The 20641-nt window shown below is 37.2% G+C and overlaps 3 long non-coding RNA genes and 1 pseudogene across 4 annotated transcripts; all 4 read left to right on the forward strand.

Moving 5' to 3' along the window:
• Positions 1 to 595: 595 nt before the first annotated feature.
• On the forward strand, positions 596 to 2228 carry LOC118490642. 2 transcript variants are annotated; one of them, XR_004889738.1, is made up of 5 exons: positions 596 to 834; positions 921 to 1082; positions 1234 to 1301; positions 1602 to 1722; positions 2026 to 2228. It is a non-coding gene; the product is annotated as an uncharacterized LOC118490642 (long non-coding RNA). The 2 variants fall into 2 exon arrangements; XR_004889737.1 differs by having other exon boundaries at positions 921 to 1301.
• A 56-nt stretch (positions 2229 to 2284) lies between these two features.
• LOC110871741 lies at positions 2285 to 10376 on the forward strand (annotated as a pseudogene).
• A 2096-nt stretch (positions 10377 to 12472) lies between these two features.
• LOC110870741 lies at positions 12473 to 14737 on the forward strand. The gene is made up of 3 exons (XR_002553212.2): positions 12473 to 12967; positions 14023 to 14103; positions 14541 to 14737. It is a non-coding gene; the product is annotated as an uncharacterized LOC110870741 (long non-coding RNA).
• Positions 14738 to 18050: 3313 nt separating this feature from the next.
• On the forward strand, positions 18051 to 20316 carry LOC110870742. Its single transcript, XR_002553213.2, has 3 exons — positions 18051 to 18545; positions 19602 to 19682; positions 20120 to 20316. It is a non-coding gene; the product is annotated as an uncharacterized LOC110870742 (long non-coding RNA).
• Positions 20317 to 20641: the final 325 nt, after the last annotated feature.

The following is a 20641-nucleotide window of genomic DNA, read 5'->3' on the forward strand; positions in this document are numbered from 1 at the left end:
ATCTGGAGATTATCGTGGAGAAAACGAGATGTGATCGTCGCCGGTCCCATGGATGGCGTCAATGAAGAAGAATTAACCTGTGCAGGTCGGTACTTCTACGATGATGGATTTGAACATGGCCACACCTCGTCTTCTCCGACTTATCCTAAACCTGCAAATAAGAGGAAGAGAGAAAAACGGGGATGTAGAGACGACCGGTAGGGGAAGAATCCCTTATTTTCAGCTACAAAAGTGTTTGCCCCATATTGCATGCCCTAATAAGGAGGTGGAGACCTCGTTATATAGGAGATATGGGAAAACCCTAAACTCAATGGGCCAGGCCCAGTTAGGGGTTGTCTCTACAAGCCCACAACCTAGTGTAGTATAAACTAAAACGCGCTGCGCTTCGCGGGTTAGTACGCAATTATAATAAATAATTAATATAAAAGTGATAAATAGGAGGAAGGTCCGACTACTCGGGTCGGGTCCAGTACCATACCTCGTCAAAGTTATTTCACCGTTGATCTTTGGAGGGTTAAATATAACTTTGGGAGCAAGTTATCTATAATACTATAAAAAGGAGAAGTTATGTACAAAAATGTAATTTTGCCATATATACAAGTTTTGATACAGTATGTACAAATAAGTCCAAGCAGATAGAACAGAAAATGAAACAACTTTTTAAGACGCTCCAGGGGTAAACTCGTGAAATCCTTCTCCTGCATTTAGAATCAAGAATCCCAATAGTCAAAACCGTCGGAGTGTAAGAGGATGCCTGGTGTTCCCGGAATGTTGATTCATCATGGCAGTCCTTCAATCGCATGACTTACCCCTTCAAGAAACCATCACTCTCTGGTTTGTATTTGCTTTTGTTTTCTTCAATCCCACAACTGAAACTGAAACGGCCGATTAAATATCTCATTATCAATTGAAATCAACAGATCACAACTTGAACCAGACGATTACATCTGTTAGGTTTCCCCTCTCTGTTCTGATGAAGATGGTGGTGCCAGGAAGAGGATTGCGGCTATATTACGAGTATCATCTCTTTCATAAAACCTCATCAGAACCCTATTTTTCCTTTTCATGAGGTTTATACTCTGGTAAAGTATTCACCACCTGATTTACTTCATTGTTATGTTCTTCTGAATGATTCGAATTCAAGATACATGTTAATTTTTGTTTTAATTAAGACTTGCGAGTGTAACCTAATTTGAACGATTTGTAAATGTCTCGTATAAATGTCGCTTGAAGTTTTTGTTGATATTACAATCGCCCGATGACTCTATTTTGGTGTTCTGAGAAGATTTTTGTTCATATTGGTACGGGTCATTTCATTGAGGTTTATGTTATTTTTTTCCTGTTTAACATTTTTGGTTTGTGTTGCCTTCAGTGGCGGATCTAGGATTCCGACCAAGGGGTAACGTGTTATAAATAAGCCGTAACGAAATCGAAAAAACGTCAAATTTTTCTAAAATTTACACTAATTTTTCCAAATTTTTTCCGACCAAGGGGTAGCGGGGGTTACCCCTACCAAAGAGGTAGGTCCGCCCCTGGTTGCCTTTATAAGTTAACTACATTTGTTTTTTTAGAATTAGGGTTTGTATATGGTGGACAAACAGGTTAATGTAAGTCTCCGGTGAACTAATTGGCGTGTGGATGGGTGGATTAAAGGCTGGGATAATATACGTCGATGAACAACGAATCTAATTCGTTCATGCCACTCACAACATCTCTGCACAGGTGCAGGGTGATATTTTTTCTCTTAAAGAATACCTATTTTATATCAATTCAATAGAACTTTTGATGTTAGCTTAAAAAACCAAATCACACGCGTCTGATAAAAACCGAGCAGTTATCAAAAGAATCAAATGCGTTCTTCTGAGAGTGGATAGCGGACACTACATATGCAATTTTTGAAAAGAACGCGCCAAATCTGGAATATGAACTTTAGTTTACTCTTTTTTAAGTTAATTTTTATCATTTTTAGCCAACTAATATTGACTTTAACAATCTTTGAAAGACAATAAGTTGTACTTTGTGCAGAAGTAGCAATAATACTCGTCTGAATAAGACCAAGCTACCCTGAAGTACAAAAAGGTTGAGCCGCTCCTGCCACTACCATCATAAAATAACACCCTCAAAACACCGAAATGACATCGTTGTGGCTGGAACTCCTGTCAAGCAGAATCGCAACAACTATTGATCATGTCGGTGAAGACCTTCTTCAAAACATATTTGGCAGACTTCCGGCCTCCGCTGCTTGCGTTAGCCGCTCGTGGAACCTTGTTTGCAATCACATCCTATGTTGCCCCAAGCTCCCCTCCGCCTGCTTGGTCAACCCTTCCCTTCAAGTAGGTTATTCCGGGCCCTTACGTTTACAGCAATCATAAATTATATCAGGAATTGTGTTATTCGAGTATTCAACCATTCTCTATTATTTATGCCTTAATATTCATTACGTTGCTATAGAAGGTGTGGTGAATAAAGTACTATCAGAGCCAATTCGTCCTCACTTTGCCATTGCTTATGTTGGTCCTTTTTTCGGTTTGCAAGAGGCTCACCAACTCGTATGTTATTTGGACTTCAAAACTATTGAAAAAAGAAGATAATCATGAACGGTTTTCTCTCCATTGATTAATTATTTTTATCGATTTCACGGATGAATTGCAGATTACTGCAAAACTAGGCTCCAAGGTTCCGGTTGTGACTAATCATCCTGCTGGAGTTATAGGAAGAGAAGAGTTTATAATGAATTCAAAGAGGTTTACTTTGTTTTCGATTTTTCTTTTTTTACTAAAATTTGTTGCTTGTCTACGTGAAGAAAGTAATGAATCAAATAACCTACAGATTTGGTGGAAACGTAGTGATATCCACGGCTGGAATTATAGGTAGAGAAGAGTTTATAATGAATTCAAAGAGTCTATTGCCGATCATATGTATCAAATGGCACTAATGGCTTTAATTGCTGATGATCTTCCCGGTATTAACAGAGAAAGGTCTTATTTTTATTAATCTTTGCTATTGTTTTATTACCATTGAACCTACTTACAAAATAAAGTCATAAGCTTCGTTTACTTTAAATAGGTGCATCAAGATTGCTGATAGGGAAGCACCAGCCCAGACCCCAGTCACATCAGGCCCGAGTCAGAAGTGGGTTAACTTAGCCCAGTTGGATCCAATGCAAGACACTTAAAGCCCTACTCAAGTCCAGCCCCACGTTTTGTTACACAACTGCTAATCTAGTGTTTTATTTTAATTAATGTCTTTTTTTTATTTGTTTGAAGTTGTCGAATAGTCGTTTACAATTCCAAAAGTGTAGGAAACGTGGGTGATCATGTAGCTGGTATTATTTTTCTTTTCAATTATGTACTGGAACATTGGAAATGAAACGGCAGTTTTTGAGTTCATAAATTTTTATTCTCTGCAGCCAGCCAGAGGGTAATTTTGTTCATTGCTATTCTAAAATTGGCAGGTTTTAGAAGGTGATCTTGGACGGCTAGTCTTGTTCTCGTGGTGTGACTGTAGCGGGAATTCAGATTAGTTTAATTCTGCTCTCAGCGAAGCTTACGGGTGGTGTGACTGTATCTCGTGAGAACCGTTGTTAGTGTTTGTTATTTTCGGGAATTTTTCGATCCAACTAAGCTGATTGCCATCATTTGGTATCAGAGCTATGGATACCCGAAACAGTACCGAGATAAAAAAGATTTTAGAAACCATGGAAAATGATAAGAAGGAGATGGCACAGAGAATGCAAGCGATGCAGGAACAAATTCAAGAGTTAATTGTTTCACAGAGCCATGGGGATGACTCCACATCAGGTGGGTCAGTTAACAAAGGAGGATCAGGTGGATGGCATCCAAATGATATCAAAGTTGATATCCCCGAATATGACGGTAAACTGGATTCTGACGAGTTCGTCGAATGGCTGAGAACTGTGGAACGGGTCTTCGATTACAAGCAGACCGCGGAGGATAATAAGGTTAAGATCGTTGCCCTTAAACTCCGCAAATACGCCTCCACATGGTGGTCAAATATTTGCCTGCAGCGAGAACGACTAGGAAAAGAGAAGATTCAGACCTGGGCAAAGATGAAAACGAAGATGAAGCAAAAATTTCTTCCCACTTACTATGTCCAGAATAGTTTTTCTCAATTACATGCGCTGAAGCAAGGAATAGGTACGGCTGAAGAATACTCTCGTGAATTTGAATACCTTTTGATGAAGTGTGATGTGCCTGAAGATGACCCTCAGACTCTGGTTTGCTACCTAGGAGGACTGGAATCCAGAGTTGCAAATGTTGTGGAGTTACATTCATACCAAACCCTAGCTGAATTAACTTTACTGGCCCATAAGGTTGATTCACAACAACGGGCCAAAGGGAAGCTTGAGCCCAGTAAGTCCTCTTTTAAGCCCACTCCATACCAAAAACCCACATCAGCCATAAAATCCTCGACCCCACCTAATGCCGCCAAACCATCGCCTACAACCAGTACCACCATCGAACTTCCCAAAGCTCCTCGCCGTTGTTTTCGTTGTCAGGGGTTAGGGCACATCGCCTCGGAGTGTCCCAACAAACGCATCATCTCCCTTGCTGATTTTGAGCTTGCTGGGGGTTATGATTTTGGGTCTGAATCACTTATTGCCCCCACTTCACCTGCTGAAGAAGAAGACCTGGTGAGTGGTCCAGATGACGACCCTGTTTTGGTTGTCCGAAGGACGCTAAATGCTTTGTCAGCCCCACAAGAGAACCTTCAGAGGGAATCGATTTTTCACACCCGCTGTACAATCTCTCAACGAGTATGCTCAGTCATAATCGATGGGGGAAGCTGTACCAATGTTGCCTCCCAGACCTTAGTCACCAAATTAAACCTCCCCTCTCAACCACATCCTTCCCCATATGTTATCCAGTGGCTGAACCAGGGTAAGGGCATTCGTGTATCCCACCGAGTCCTACTGTCATTCAGTATCGGCAAGTTCTACACCGATGAAATATGGTGTGATGTCGTTCCGATGGACGCGTGTCACGTGTTATTAGGGCGTCCCTGGCAGTTTGACCGCCGCGCTGTCCATGACGGATACCTCAACACTTATTCCTTCACTCATAACAACCGTAAAATCATCCTTACCCCTATTACCCCTTCGACACCCTCCTCCACACCGATACCAAACCTGAGTACACTCTTACAATCTGAACAACATGAATACCATTCCGCTAAAGAACTCGTGTTGTTAGGACTCGATGATGACGAGTCTCGACTCCAACCTGTTCCGCACCCTCTTGTTCAGTCCCTATTAAAAGCCTATGCCCAGGTTTTCCCCGCTGAGATTCCCCCTGGCTTACCCCCTAAACGCTCCATACAACACAAAATTGATTTACTCCCAGGCTTGGCTTTGCCCAATAAACCAGCCTATCGAACTAATCCACAAGAAACAAGTGAAATCAGAAAGCAGGTTGACAAGTTGTTGGAAAAGGGTCTTATTCGCGAGTCACTTAGCCCGTGTGCAGTTCCTACCCTACTTGTACCTAAGAAAAATGGGGAATGGCGGATGTGTATGGATAGTCGGTCCATCAATAAAATCACCATAAAGTATCGTTTTCCCATACCGAGGCTGAACGACTTGTTAGATGAACTCCACGGGGCCACGGTGTTCTCCAAGATTGACTTGAGGAGCGGTTATCATCAGATACGAATTTTTGAAGGGGACGAGTGGAAAACGACATTTAAAACTAAAGACGGATTATATGAATGGCTTGTCATGCCTTTCGGTTTGTCAAATGCGCCAAGTACTTTCATGCGTTTGATGAACCAAATTCTAAAGCCATTTTTGGGTAGTTTAATTGTGGTCTACTTTGATGACATCCTGGTGTACAGTAGAACATCAGATGAGCACCAATCTCATCTTTCGGAGCTGTTTAAAACACTTGATAAGGAGAAGCTTTATGGGAACTTGGATAAATGTGAGTTCTTTACTAACCAAGTCACTTTTCTTGGCTATTTAGTTTCTGAACAGGGAATCCAAGTTGATGACAGAAAGATCCAGGCTATTCGTGACTGGCCAGTACCAACCTCAATTCACCAAGTTAGAAGTTTCCATGGCCTTGCTTCTTTCTACCGTCGTTTTATCAAGAACTTCAGCACCGTGGTGGCTCCATTGACCGAAATCACCAAGTTCAAACAGTTTACTTGGACGCCACAGGCCCAAACAGCCTTCGAAGAGCTCAAAAATCAATTATCCTCCACTCCCGTCTTGGCGCTGCCTTGTTTTAATGAAGTATTTGAGGTTGAATGTGATGCGTCTGGGGTGGGTATAGGAGCTGTTCTATCACAGTTGGGTCGTCCCATCGCCTACTTCAGTGAAAAACTTAATGATGCAAAACGGCGCTACTCAACATACGACAAAGAATTTTATGCCATTATTCGAGCCTTGGATCATTGGCAACATTACTTGGTTTCTAAAGAATTCATTTTGCATTCAGATCATGAGGCATTGAAGTATATTCAGGGCCAACAAAAGCTGCAACCTCGTCATGCTAAATGGGTGGAATTCTTACAAGCGTTTACCTTCATCATTAAACACAAGTCAGGCAAGCTAAACAAAGGCGCTGATGCACTTTCTCGTAAGTATTCTTTGCTTACTTCTCTACAGCCCAAAATTATTGGATTTGATCTTTTGCAAAATGAGTATCAGTCGGATCCAGACTTTAGAGAGTTATACGCGAGCTGCCAGCATCAGGCTAAGGGTGAATACCATGTGTTCAGGGGATTTTTATTCAAAAGGCAGCAGCTTTGTGTCCCACGCCATAGCATTAGACTCGTAATCATACAAGAAGCTCACGAAGGGGGACTCGCGGGCCATCTGGGGCTTGATAAAACAGTACAAATTCTGCACACTCATTTTTTTTAGCCCAAATTGCACCGTGATGTCGAGCACTTCATCAAGCGTTGCCTACCATGTCATCGAGCTAAAGGTCATTCTTCCCCTCACGGTTTGTATATGCCATTGCCGGTTCCAGTTGCCCCTTGGGAGGATGTTAGTCTTGATTTTGTCACCGGATTACCACGAACCCAACGCCACAAAGATTCTGTAATGGTGGTGGTCGACCGTTTTTCTAAGATGGCCCATTTCGTGGCTTGCCATACTACGAATGATGCTGTCCAGATAGCTAACTTATACTTTAAAGAAATTAGGGCTGTAAACGAACCGAACGAACACGAACAAGGCCTTGTTCGTGTTCGTTCATTAAGGAAATAAATGTGTTCACGAACGGTTCATGAACACTTACCGAACGAGATTTTATGTTCGTGTTCGTTCATTAAGGAAATGAGCGTGTTCGCGAACAGTTCACGAACACAAATAAATTTGGTGAACGCAACGAAGAATAAAGATAGATGGCCCAGAGAGTAGCACTCGAACTTGAATCCATTATTGTGGAACGGAGGTCGATCGTATTCGTGGATGTAAATAATGAGAAATGAAAGGGAAATGATGCATAAACAAGGTGAAAGTGAGTTTTCTAGTTTAATTGTTAGGGAAATAAAACAAAAAATAATATAAAAAGTACAAATAAAATATAAGAAAGTACAAAGTTCTTCAATTAAAACACAAACATACGAACATAAACGAACGCAAATCAACGAATGTTCACGAACATCTTACCGAACGTTCACGAACACAATCGAACGAACGAGACCTCTGTTCATGTTCGTTCATTTAACTAATCGAACGAAATTTCTTGTTCATGTTCGTTCGTTTATTAAACGAACGAACATAAACGAACTTCCCGCCGAACGGTTCACGAACTGTTCGCTGAACGTTTGGTTCGTTTACAGCCCTAAAAGAAATAGTTCGCCTTCATGGAGTACCAAAAACAATGGTTAGTGACAGAGATGTTAAGTTCCTTAGCCACTTCTGGTTGACTTTGTGGCGTAAACTCGGCACCAAACTCAAATTTAGTACTTCGAGCCACCCTCAAACCGATGGCCAGACCGAGGTCACCAACCGCACCCTCGGGTCGTTACTCCGTGCCCTCATTACCTCAAATCTGAAACAGTGGGAAGACTTATTGCCCCGTGCCGAGTTCGCATATAATCGAGCCCCTAACAAGACCACAGGCATCAGCCCCTTCATGGTTGTCTATGGCCTCAACCCATCCACACCACTCGATTTGGCTATACTCGACACCTCTACGAAGTTCAGTCAAGAAGCTAGTGAATTAGCTGCTGATATCAAATCAATTCATTAGCGAGTTTATGATAAAATTACAAAGAACAATGAGCTTCTCAAGTATCGACGTGACAAGGGTCGGAAACACGTTCTTTTTAAGCCTGGTGATCTTGTGTGGTTGCATTTCAGGAAGGAGCGTTTTCCCTCTAAACGCCGTTCGAAGTTAAGCCCTCGGTCGGATGGTCCGTTCAAGGTTCTTGCTAAGGTGAATGATAACTGTTATAAGATTGATCTTCCGGGAAATTCTGGTGCTTCAGCCTCTATTAATGTAGCTGACCTTCAGCCGTATTATGAGCCTGATGAATCGCTTCCAAGTTTGAGGACAAACTCGTTCGAAGACGGGGAGGATGATAGGGAAGCACCAGCCCAGACCCCAGTCACATCAGGCCCGAGTCAGAAGTGGGTTAACTTGGCCCAGTTGGATCCAATGCAAGACACTTAAAGCCCTACTCAAGTCCAGCCCCACGTTTTGTTACACAACTGCTAATCTAGTGTTTTATTTTAATTAATGTCTTTTTTTTATTTGTTTGAAGTTGTCGAATAGTGGTTTACAATTCCAAAAGTGTAGGAAACGTGGGTGATCATGTAGCTGGTAGTTATTTTTCTTTTCAATTATGCACTGGAACATTGGAAATGAAACGGCAGTTTTTGAGTTCATAAATTTTTATTCTCTGCAGCCAGAGGGTAATTTTGTTCATTGCTATTCTAAAATTGGCAGGTTTTAGAAGGTGATCTTGGACGGCTAGTCTTGTTCTCGTGGTGTGACTGTAGCGGGAATTCAGATTAGTTTAATTCTGCTCAGCGAAGCTTACGGGTGGTGTGACTGTATCTCGTGATCAGAACCGTTGTTAGTGTTTGTTATTTTCGGGAATTTTTCGATCCAACTAAGCTGATTGCCATCAATTGCCCTTGTGCATGACATTGCCGAAGGTACATGTTTATTACTTTTATAATTTTTTTTGTCATATTTGAGCTTATAAATGATATACTAATCTTCATTTTATAGCTATCGTGGGCGATATAACACCATCGGATGGTGTACCTAAAGTAGAAAAGAGCAGACTTGAGGAAGCGGCTTTAAACGAGATGTGCGAGGTTTTTGGTGGTGGAAAGAGGGGTACTTTTAAGTTTTCATTACTTGTTATCAAAGATCGATATATTTATATTTTTATGAAATGGGTTTGAACCATTTATTTTTTATAACCTAAAGCCGAAGAAATAAAGGAACTTTGGAGGGAATACGAGGATAACGCCTCCCTTGAGGCTAATCTTGTTAAAGATTTTGATAAAGTACTCTTTTTATTAATCTTTTCCTTAGCTCATTGTATAACAATTAATAAAAATGTTATCTTTTTGTGACACTTATTCTTGATATAAACAGATTGAGATGATTCTGCAAGCACTTGAATATGAAACTGGTACGTTTAGGTCACGATCGTATTATTGCTTACAGTAATATTGGACGACTTTCAACCCATTTAACTCATTTGGAAAACATTTGAAGTAAATAGTTAGAATCAATGGTCTGGCCTAAATATTGTTGATGTGGGCAAATTTCTTCAGCTTTTTTTTTAAATAAATGCATTTGTTTATATTGTTATATATGTTTTACATTTTATATATGTATAGATATAAATTCTGCATGATATAAAATTACCGATATCCCACCGCGATAATCTATATCTCAAATTTCGGCCCTTGAACGCTATTTGATTTTAGATCGCTATAACTGCATAGCCCTTGACCAGTTTGGTCAAAACACGTTTTGACCCGAACCGAAATGATTTATTTATGAAACGGTTCATTTTGACCCGTTACCCGCCCCACCTTTTTTTTTGCCAGGCTTACAAAAAATGTATTTGTTTATCTTGTGCATGCTCTCTGCATTCTTAGCTTATTATACATGTCCTTGTAATGTTTGCATTGATGTTTGTACTGCAGGGAAGTTTCAGACCGAAATCGGCAAGAGTTAGGCCGCTGAGATCATTGCCAGGAGAAATTCAAGACTGGCAAAGATGGGGTTGATGTACAAGATCCTGATCAAGAAGTTCAAGAATCCGACTCTTTAAGAAAGAAGAGTAAGATACGTTATGAATAATCAAGCTTTATCTTGTGATGAAGAGGATAATGATCTGACCAAAAATGATGTATTAATCATTGCAAAAGAGGTATTTTTTTTTTCAATATACACGTCTACAGTGAGACTTAGCTATTAAATTTGGAGCATTCGTTGGTCGTTTAAATTTTTTTAATACTTGGCAGTTTTGACGCGTTTAACATGTTCAAGTTGTTTCATTTTATCTTGTTTTTTTTTTTACATTTGACCCTTTATAAAAAGACAACAACTAAAATTGATATGCTCTTAAGTAAATGATATGGTGCAGTCCCCTGGATTTCGTTGTTGTAAAACTTATGGGAAGTAATGGTTTTGTCAAAGCATTTCGTTGTTTTTTTTTTATAAGCAAGTTAATTTTATTAACATATTACAAATAGCATTTTGTCAAAGCTTTGCCTCATAGGTTTATACTGGGCGCATTTTTACATGTTGAAAAGGTGTAAATGTGTAATAAGAAATAGATGTTGAAAAGTCGATTTTTTTTATTAAAGTCAAAGGGTTTAAAATATCGTCTACCATCTATTATATTATTGTTTTTTATGTCAATTATTTTATTCATATTCAATTGCTCCTCGTGAATTGATATAATAGCTTTACTAAGACTATCCACATCAAGGATGTTTGTAGGTGATTTTTGGCTTATGTGGAGGGCATTTGTGAGAGGGATAAATTAGTGGATGTTGTAGAGGATGACATGGAGGGTGTTCATTCTTAAGGATTATTGGAGAAGAATGGTGAAGAATGGGGGAATGGTGGGTCCTTTCTTTTTTTTTATTTAGTTTAAATTTAATAAAATAATTATAATAAGGTTGTTTGTGGGAAGGATATATATGTTATTGTTGTGGGTAAAAAGTGTTTGTGAGAAGAATAAGTGAAAAGCTGATGTGGCATACTGATTAGGCTGTTTGTAGAAAGGATAGCCTTTCACTGATGCGGATAGTCTAACATATTATTCGTATAAATAAAATCCGTGAAACTCGTCATGCAACATGCGACAAAAAAACATAAATACCCGCGGCAACGCACGGGCATTCCCATTAGTTTATTAAATACTTTGGTGGTTACGTATGGCTTGGTGATGAGAAGTGATTAGTGGGTAGGTATGTAAAGTCATAAGTTGGTCATCGAAATTAATTTTAACAATTGATCAAGCACCTTTAACTGAAAACATAACATTTAAAATTCTTAAGACCAAAACTTTCAAAGTGAATACAATAATAGATTTAATTAAAAATGAGTAATATGTCAACCTATTTAATTTCTAATTTCAAAAGGAGTAAATTACGTTTTTAACCCTTGTGGTTATATTATTTTTACTATATTAGTTTAAAATAAGATTTTTAACATATGTGCTCCCATGGTTTTTATAACTAAGTATTTTGACCCCTGAGTCTAACTCAATCCCAAACTCTAGTTAATTATTAGTCACATGGCAGACACATGATGGGCATATTTGTAATTTCCCCTCGTCCTTTTTACTGACGATATAAAGAAAACCCTAGGCATAATTTATCACTTCATCTTCTTCACGAGTTCTTCTCAAACCCTAATTTGATCTGCATATGTGGGTTTGGTCTGCATATCCTAAGTTGGGAAGGGTTGGGTGTTGCCCCCTTCGCAGCCCATGATCTTCGATTTCCCCCAATATTCAATAGCCTTTACATTTGGGATCGAACTCAGATCATCTCATCTGATCTTCCGATTGCTTGTGCTTGTTGACTGTACTGCTCTGTTTCTTCTGTTATCCGAGCGAATCGACTAATTTGGTTTGGTTGCCTAATATGCTCGATTAGAAATCACAAGTCAGTCATCTATGAGTTGGTTTAGTTGCCGAATATGCTCCGATTGCTTGTGCTTGTTGACTGTACTACTCTGTTGTAACGCTCCGCGTTTTCATAATTTTCCTAACTTAGAAATCGAGTCTTAAAAATCTATTTTTAGAAGCTTGCTTCTTTCAAAATTTATAATCCGTTGCATTGTCGAAAATCTTTTATCTTTATTTTTTTTATTCGTTATAAATATAGTTAATTTTTCATTGTTTAATTAATTAATTAATTAATTTTACAATTTAAAAAGTTTATTTTTATAATAATCTAGTTAGTCTCGTTAAATTTTAAAGTTAGTAATATAAACTAACCTAGTTGGTTAACTGTAAAGTTAGATCCTTTTAAAAACATCATGACATAAGTTGGTTTATTAAAGTCAAGGGACTATTTGTGTATTTACTTAAGTTATAAAATACCCCAAACCCTTCATTCCCTAACCCTAGCCGACACCCCTTTTTTTCTCTGCCATTTCTCCGGTCACCGGAGTAATTCCGGCCGATATCCGGCATGTGCAACCACCACACCATGACCACCCTCCTCCTCCCTCTTTCACGCACTCCCACACGACCTCTCTCTTCCTCGCGGTTCTTCTCCGACAAGGAAACCGACAGAACCGGCGTGACTAGTGAACCACCAGCCACTTTCTCGCTCTCCGGCCACACCCGACAACCCCTCTCCACTCTCGCTCATCTCTCTACTCTCAGAACTCACACACTCATAACCTGAAGATTTGCCGGAACTCGGAGGAGACGACCGGAGAAACCCGAGGTTACCGAGACGTTGCCGGAGCACAAGCAGGAACTATCGAACCATCGTTTGGTATACCTTTCTTATTTCTTGGTTTCCTTCGTTTAATTTAATCCTCTGCTAGAATGCAATAAATCTCCTTTTTTTATAACCTTTCATAATTGGAAACTTGCATAAGAGTGGGTGGGTTTTTCTTTTTGGGTTTGTTGTATACTGAAGAAGATGACCAATTAAGTGTAATACACGATTTCCTTTTTTTAATACATGTATTAATAGAACCGAACTCAAGAAAAATAAAAAAAATGAATCATATCTGCTACATTGGCTTGATGGATGTTTGATGTTGTTTAATCAAAACAGGGGTCACGGGTTCGAACCCGGACCTTCGTCCTGGCTGCCGCACATTATGCTTTTTTTTTTCTCTTAGGCCATCTATGGCAACTGACAAGCTTTCTTTTATTTTTATTTACCCTATACTTGAATTAATTTATCACTAAAAAAAAAGATAAAGTTGAAAGAGTTTATAACACATTTTCAACCAAATCGAACACCATAGCCCACAGGTCAGTTTTGTTAGCTTAAAATTATTTTCTATGAATATAACTAACACTTTAAGTTTACTGAATGTGAAGCTAAACCTTCAATTTATAATCTTTCTAGATAATATGTAAATCATTATATAAAAGAATGAATATGATTACAACTTCATATGTTATTGATAGCATAAGTAAATTTAAAAACAAAGGTATAAACGGGTAAAACACGTAGCCCTGTGGATCGGATGCGGCAGTTCGAGTCGTGTTCAGGCCGGTTTTTGGCCGTTTATTTTGGACTTTTAACTTTAGATTCATTTTCTCTTTTGTTTAAAAATAAAAAAAAACGTTATAATTTCTTTTCATTTAATTCTTTTAGAAACCTTTATAAATCCTTAAATTCTTTATTGGTTAAACGGTTTATAAAATAAATTCTTTTTATGTTTTCTCTTTTATCTTAAGCTCTAAAATTAAATAACTACCAAGTTATTAATGAGATAAATTATAGTAGCCAATTAATTGATTTATAAACCTTAAATATTATGAATTATAATTACCCTATAAGTATTAATGATATCATTATTCTATATTTAGGATAATCGCTTACGCCCGTCCTCTTGAAATTCTCCATCCTTACTCGTGCGTTATTTCAAGAAATTCTTATACGCAATCAATGTGAGTATACTCGTATTTCCCCCTTTTTACTTTTACCACTTTTGGGGTGTAACATGTTTACTTATCAAAAACTTACACATGAACATTTTGCTTAAACACATGAACATTCCTATAACATGCTTGTATACGTGATGGCTTGATACTTTAAACTTGGGTGATTCTTATGTGTTGAACTTATCATTAACTTCGTACGAGCCTAACCGTGACATATGTAGCGCTATAGGATTGACGACCCGCCCGTAGACTTGAGGTTATGTCATGAGCATGTTGCGTCTCTTTTGGTTTGATATGTTAGACACATGCCATATTTAAATGTTTATCTTGAATCACATGCTTGCTATGAGGAATTGTTTAAAACTTATCTTTTGTTATGTACGTACCAAACTTGTATACTCGCCTTTGCTTTTGCATTGAATTGTATTTTAAACATGTTACAGGTTGATGATGACGATGCTATGAAAAGAAGTAGCGTTGATGCCTAGATACACATATAGACGTTTAGGTTTAATATGTCGTATCAATTTTGCTTATGTTATCATGTATTTCTTTTGAAGTTGTTGTTACTTGAGTTTATGTAATGTTGACAATTGAAAGTTATGAAATGAAATGGGAATTATTTAATTATCGTCACAAATAGTGTTATGATGTCTCGAGCAATCTTCACACTTCGTCTCATCCCGATGTTTCCGCTATTGGTTGGGGTGTGACAGATTGGTATCAGAGCCATAACTATAGGGAATTAGGAAGTAGGAATGCTTTAACCTAGTCTATAGTTTTAGCTTTATTCTTATGTTTTGCTTGAAACTACTACATGATACTTTATTTGTTTCTTATTTATGCTCTTTTGAACATGTATGTCAATTGTGTGTAATATTTGACATGTTATTCTTGTGTATTAATACTTGTTTTATGTGTTAACACGTGTTTCATTGTTCGATTATTTATGAGTTATTCTTGACATATTTCTCTATGTGTTAATATTTGTTTTATTGTCCAATTCTTTGTGTACTATTCTTAATATGTTTTCATATGTGTTTAGACTTGTTTGTGTATTCCCTTAACATACGTCCTTTCTAAGGCATTTTACTCGATTTTCTTAAACTTAAAAACACTCGTATTATACAAACGAGACGAATTTACCAAAATAGGCGTGAAACCCACAATTTGGTAAACGACTCTCATTCCGTTTAATTCTATTTTGCACGAAATTGCACCATTAAGTTAGAGTGAAACCCACATCTCAATGGTAATTTCAATTTTTAAATTTCAAATTCTAGTGGACCCTCGTCACCGTGTCGAAATTAAATTTTGACCCGACGAGTACCAACCACATTAGGGTACGAAATCGTCAAGTTAGGAGTGAAACCCGCACCTTGTCGACTAGTTCCGCTCCTTAATTTTCAAAAAAAAAAAAATCCGGTCGAGTCTCGAATTTTCGATTGATTCGGGAACATGTAGTAACTGGAAGGGTGAATACCGTTAACCGAGAGATTGGCGAGAGTATTCCACCTATTAGGCCAAATCATGTTTCTCAAATTCAAAATATTTTCGATCGCTTTGGTTTAGTCAAAGTTCCGTTTCGAAACAATCCAACTTTTAATCAAACCCATGTTTTACTATTATCAATCTTATATAAGTACAATTCTCTCGTTTTAAATTCAAATTTATTTTCGAGATCATTTTCTCATACACACATCATACTAAATATTTTCATACATTTATACATATGCATGATTTCAAAACGACACTCAATTTTGTTTATATTCTTTGTAACACCAAAATGGAGACATATCATCAAGGTAGGGGTGATTTCCTTACTTTGACGATCAACTCCACTCCTTTCTTAAAACGACCTCACCGACAAGTTAGGGGTGATTCCCTTCCCTAGGTGATATTTACCAAAATTTTGCGTTCAAAAGAGACTTCATCATACAACACAATCATATTTTACACTTAAATCGTTTTTCATTCGTCAGAACCCCTACTTATGCGAATTTCAAAAAAAAAAGATTTTTTTTATTTTATCAAACGAATTCCTTAATCTATTTCACGCAAATCATATACACGAAAATTCTTAATCATGCCTTGAAACGTTTTATTACCCTAATTTTAAAACCTTACGAAATGCTACCTATCAACTTAATCGGTCAAATGAATCTCTTGCCCATGAACTTCATACTCAACTTAATCACTAACATGCGCCCATATTTATCATCATATCAAGGACTTTGTTCGCAATCGAAAATCAAACTAGCCATTTCATTGCCTATAAGATCTCATAGTTATCATAAATCATCTTTCTAAAGCCTTTTCAAAATTAATGGACAGTTTTTATTAAAACACTTTCCAACGATCACTAAGTTCATTATGTTAAATTTCTTTTTTAAAAATCAATGTTTTCACAAGAACCTCCAAAATTCAAAATTTCTTGTTTGAGGGCAAATGAAGCAAACTTATTATTTTCGAAACCTTTTACATACACCGCTCAATATGTCATTTAAATTCAAAACACGTGGGCAAGAAGACTTTATAGGGACCAACGCTTTTCAACTAACGTAAATTCTTTTGAAACAAGAGTAGCATTTCTGTTCTTATACAAAGTGTATCTCGTATAAACGATAGATGTTTTACATACTTATGGGCGTTCACGAACTAGATTTTACATTCCAAATCAAGCTTAAATTATTCTGATTCGATAAACTCAACGCGTTACTCAAATAACTATACATGCATATCATCGCACATGCTTTATTCTATGTCTCACAACGATTTCCTTATATCATTCGTTTTACATACTCAAACATCTCAATCATCTTACGTGCTTCAACTTTTCGCATACAATACGTGTCATACGCGAAATCATCGTTATTTATACTTAATCATATTTAAAATTATACTCATACGTCTTATTTTCACACTTATACCCATATTTATACTTATACTTGTGATCATACTTATACTTATATGCATACTCATCATTCATACTTGATTCATACATTCGTACCCAAATGCGAGCGGGATCCGAGAGATTCGCTTACGTGGGTCCCATACATGCTTATATACTACATTCGTATACGTACTCATTCTTATTTTCAAATTGTGAATACCCTGGTTCATACACAATTAGTACAAGCTATGCGGATCATGCGACGATCAATATAATTGTGGGTGCACACGGGATTATAGTGATAAGCGTATGAGAACCATAGAGTGTACTACTGTGTATGGTGAGACACGGAACGTAACATGACACCGAATAACGAAACAGACGTCACATGGTCAAAATATGGTGGATACGCCACTGGTACTTCCTATATATAAGTGTTTTCACCATGTTACCAAACTTTCGTAAAACGTGCCACGAGAAATTCAGTGTTTTACAAACCTTTTTGGACCTTGTGCAAACTTTAAAAAACTCACAAACGCATTATATTCGATTATCCTCGACGAGACTTCATTCTTAGCACGCTACTTAAGTCTATCCGATATTTATGTTATTCTTATACTCATAGTCGTTTATTAGATCAATCATTCACCCTTATACCTCGATTGTTCTCCGTTGTCTCAAACTCCAATGCCTCAATTTTAAACAATCCTCTTCAGTTGCCAAACACTCTTTCGAGTCTTCCTCTTGAATAAATTTCGGGACGAAATTTCCTAAAGGAGGGGAGACTGTAACGCTCCGCGTTTTCATAATTTTCCTAACTTAGAAATCGAGTCTTAAAAATCTATTTTTAGAAGCTTGCTTCTTTCAAAATTTATAATCCGTTGCATTGTCGAAAATCTTTTATCTTTATTTTTTTTATTCGTTATAAATATAGTTAATTTTTCATTGTTTAATTAATTAATTAATTAATTTTACAATTTAAAAAGTTTATTTTTATAATAATCTAGTTAGTCTCGTTAAATTTTAAAGTTAGTAATATAAACTAACCTAGTTGGTTAACTGTAAAGTTAGATCCTTTTAAAAACATCATGACATAAGTTGGTTTATTAAAGTCAAGGGACTATTTGTGTATTTACTTAAGTTATAAAATACCCCAAACCCTTCATTCCCTAACCCTAGCCGACACCCCTTTTTTTCTCTGCCATTTCTCCGGTCACCGGAGTAATTCCGGCCGATATCCGGCATGTGCAACCACCACACCATGACCACCCTCCTCCTCCCTCTTTCACGCACTCCCACACGACCTCTCTCTTCCTCGCGGTTCTTCTCCGACAAGGAAACCGACAGAACCGGCGTGACTAGTGAACCACCAGCCACTTTCTCGCTCTCCGGCCACACCCGACAACCCCTCTCCACTCTCGCTCATCTCTCTACTCTCAGAACTCACACACTCATAACCTGAAGATTTGCCGGAACTCGGAGGAGACGACCGGAGAAACCCGAGGTTACCGAGACGTTGCCGGAGCACAAGCAGGAACTATCGAACCATCGTTTGGTATACCTTTCTTATTTCTTGGTTTCCTTCGTTTAATTTAATCCTCTGCTAGAATGCAATAAATCTCCTTTTTTTATAACCTTTCATAATTGGAAACTTGCATAAGAGTGGGTGGGTTTTTCTTTTTGGGTTTGTTGTATACTGAAGAAGATGACCAATTAAGTGTAATACACGATTTCCTTTTTTTAATACATGTATTAATAGAACCGAACTCAAGAAAAATAAAAAAAAATGAATCATATCTGCTACATTGGCTTGATGGATGTTTGATGTTGTTTAATCAAAACAGGGGTCACGGGTTCGAACCCGGACCTTCGTCCTGGCTGCCGCACATTATGCTTTTTTTTTTCTCTTAGGCCATCTATGGCAACTGACAAGCTTTCTTTTATTTTTATTTACCCTATACTTGAATTAATTTATCACTAAAAAAAAAGATAAAGTTGAAAGAGTTTATAACACATTTTCAACCAAATCGAACACCATAGCCCACAGGTCAGTTTTGTTAGCTTAAAATTATTTTCTATGAATATAACTAACACTTTAAGTTTACTGAATGTGAAGCTAAACCTTCAATTTATAATCTTTCTAGATAATATGTAAATCATTATATAAAAGAATGAATATGATTACAACTTCATATGTTATTGATAGCATAAGTAAATTTAAAAACAAAGGTATAAACGGGTAAAACACGTAGCCCTGTGGATCGGATGCGGCAGTTCGAGTCGTGTTCAGGCCGGTTTTTGGCCGTTTATTTTGGACTTTTAACTTTAGATTCATTTTCTCTTTTGTTTAAAAATAAAAAAAAACGTTATAATTTCTTTTCATTTAATTCTTTTAGAAACCTTTATAAATCCTTAAATTCTTTATTGGTTAAACGGTTTATAAAATAAATTCTTTTTATGTTTTCTCTTTTATCTTAAGCTCTAAAATTAAATAACTACCAAGTTATTAATGAGATAAATTATAGTAGCCAATTAATTGATTTATAAACCTTAAATATTATGAATTATAATTACCCTATAAGTATTAATGATATCATTATTCTATATTTAGGATAATCGCTTACGCCCGTCCTCTTGAAATTCTCCATCCTTACTCGTGCGTTATTTCAAGAAATTCTTATACGCAATCAATGTGAGTATACTCGTATTTCCCCCTTTTTACTTTTACCACTTTTGGGGTGTAACATGTTTACTTATCAAAAACTTACACATGAACATTTTGCTTAAACACATGAACATTCCTATAACATGCTTGTATACGTGATGGCTTGATACTTTAAACTTGGGTGATTCTTATGTGTTGAACTTATCATTAACTTCGTACGAGCCTAACCGTGACATATGTAGCGCTATAGGATTGACGACCCGCCCGTAGACTTGAGGTTATGTCATGAGCATGTTGCGTCTCTTTTGGTTTGATATGTTAGACACATGCCATATTTAAATGTTTATCTTGAATCACATGCTTGCTATGAGGAATTGTTTAAAACTTATCTTTTGTTATGTACGTACCAAACTTGTATACTCGCCTTTGCTTTTGCATTGAATTGTATTTTAAACATGTTACAGGTTGATGATGACGATGCTATGAAAAGAAGTAGCGTTGATGCCTAGATACACATATAGACGTTTAGGTTTAATATGTCGTATCAATTTTGCTTATGTTATCATGTATTTCTTTTGAAGTTGTTGTTACTTGAGTTTATGTAATGTTGACAATTGAAAGTTATGAAATGAAATGGGAATTATTTAATTATCGTCACAAATAGTGTTATGATGTCTCGAGCAATCTTCACACTTCGTCTCATCCCGATGTTTCCGCTATTGGTTGGGGTGTGACATCTGTTTCTTCTGTTATCTAAGCAAATCGACTGATTTGGTTTAGTTGCCTAATATGCTTCGATTGCTTGTGCTTGTTGACTGCACTGCTCTGTTTCTTCTATTTATCTTTTGAATTTTATGAATATTTGCTTATTTCAATTAATTGATTCATGAAAATTGAAAGAAATCAATGGCTATGATGAAATCTAGTATGGATTTAGGGCGATATTGTATGTAAATTGAGCTTAATTACCATTTTCAAAAGTCATT

The sequence above is a fragment of the Helianthus annuus genome, chromosome 3 (genome assembly GCF_002127325.2).
Source record: "Helianthus annuus cultivar XRQ/B chromosome 3, HanXRQr2.0-SUNRISE, whole genome shotgun sequence".
NCBI classification, from domain to species: domain Eukaryota; kingdom Viridiplantae; phylum Streptophyta; class Magnoliopsida; order Asterales; family Asteraceae; genus Helianthus; species Helianthus annuus.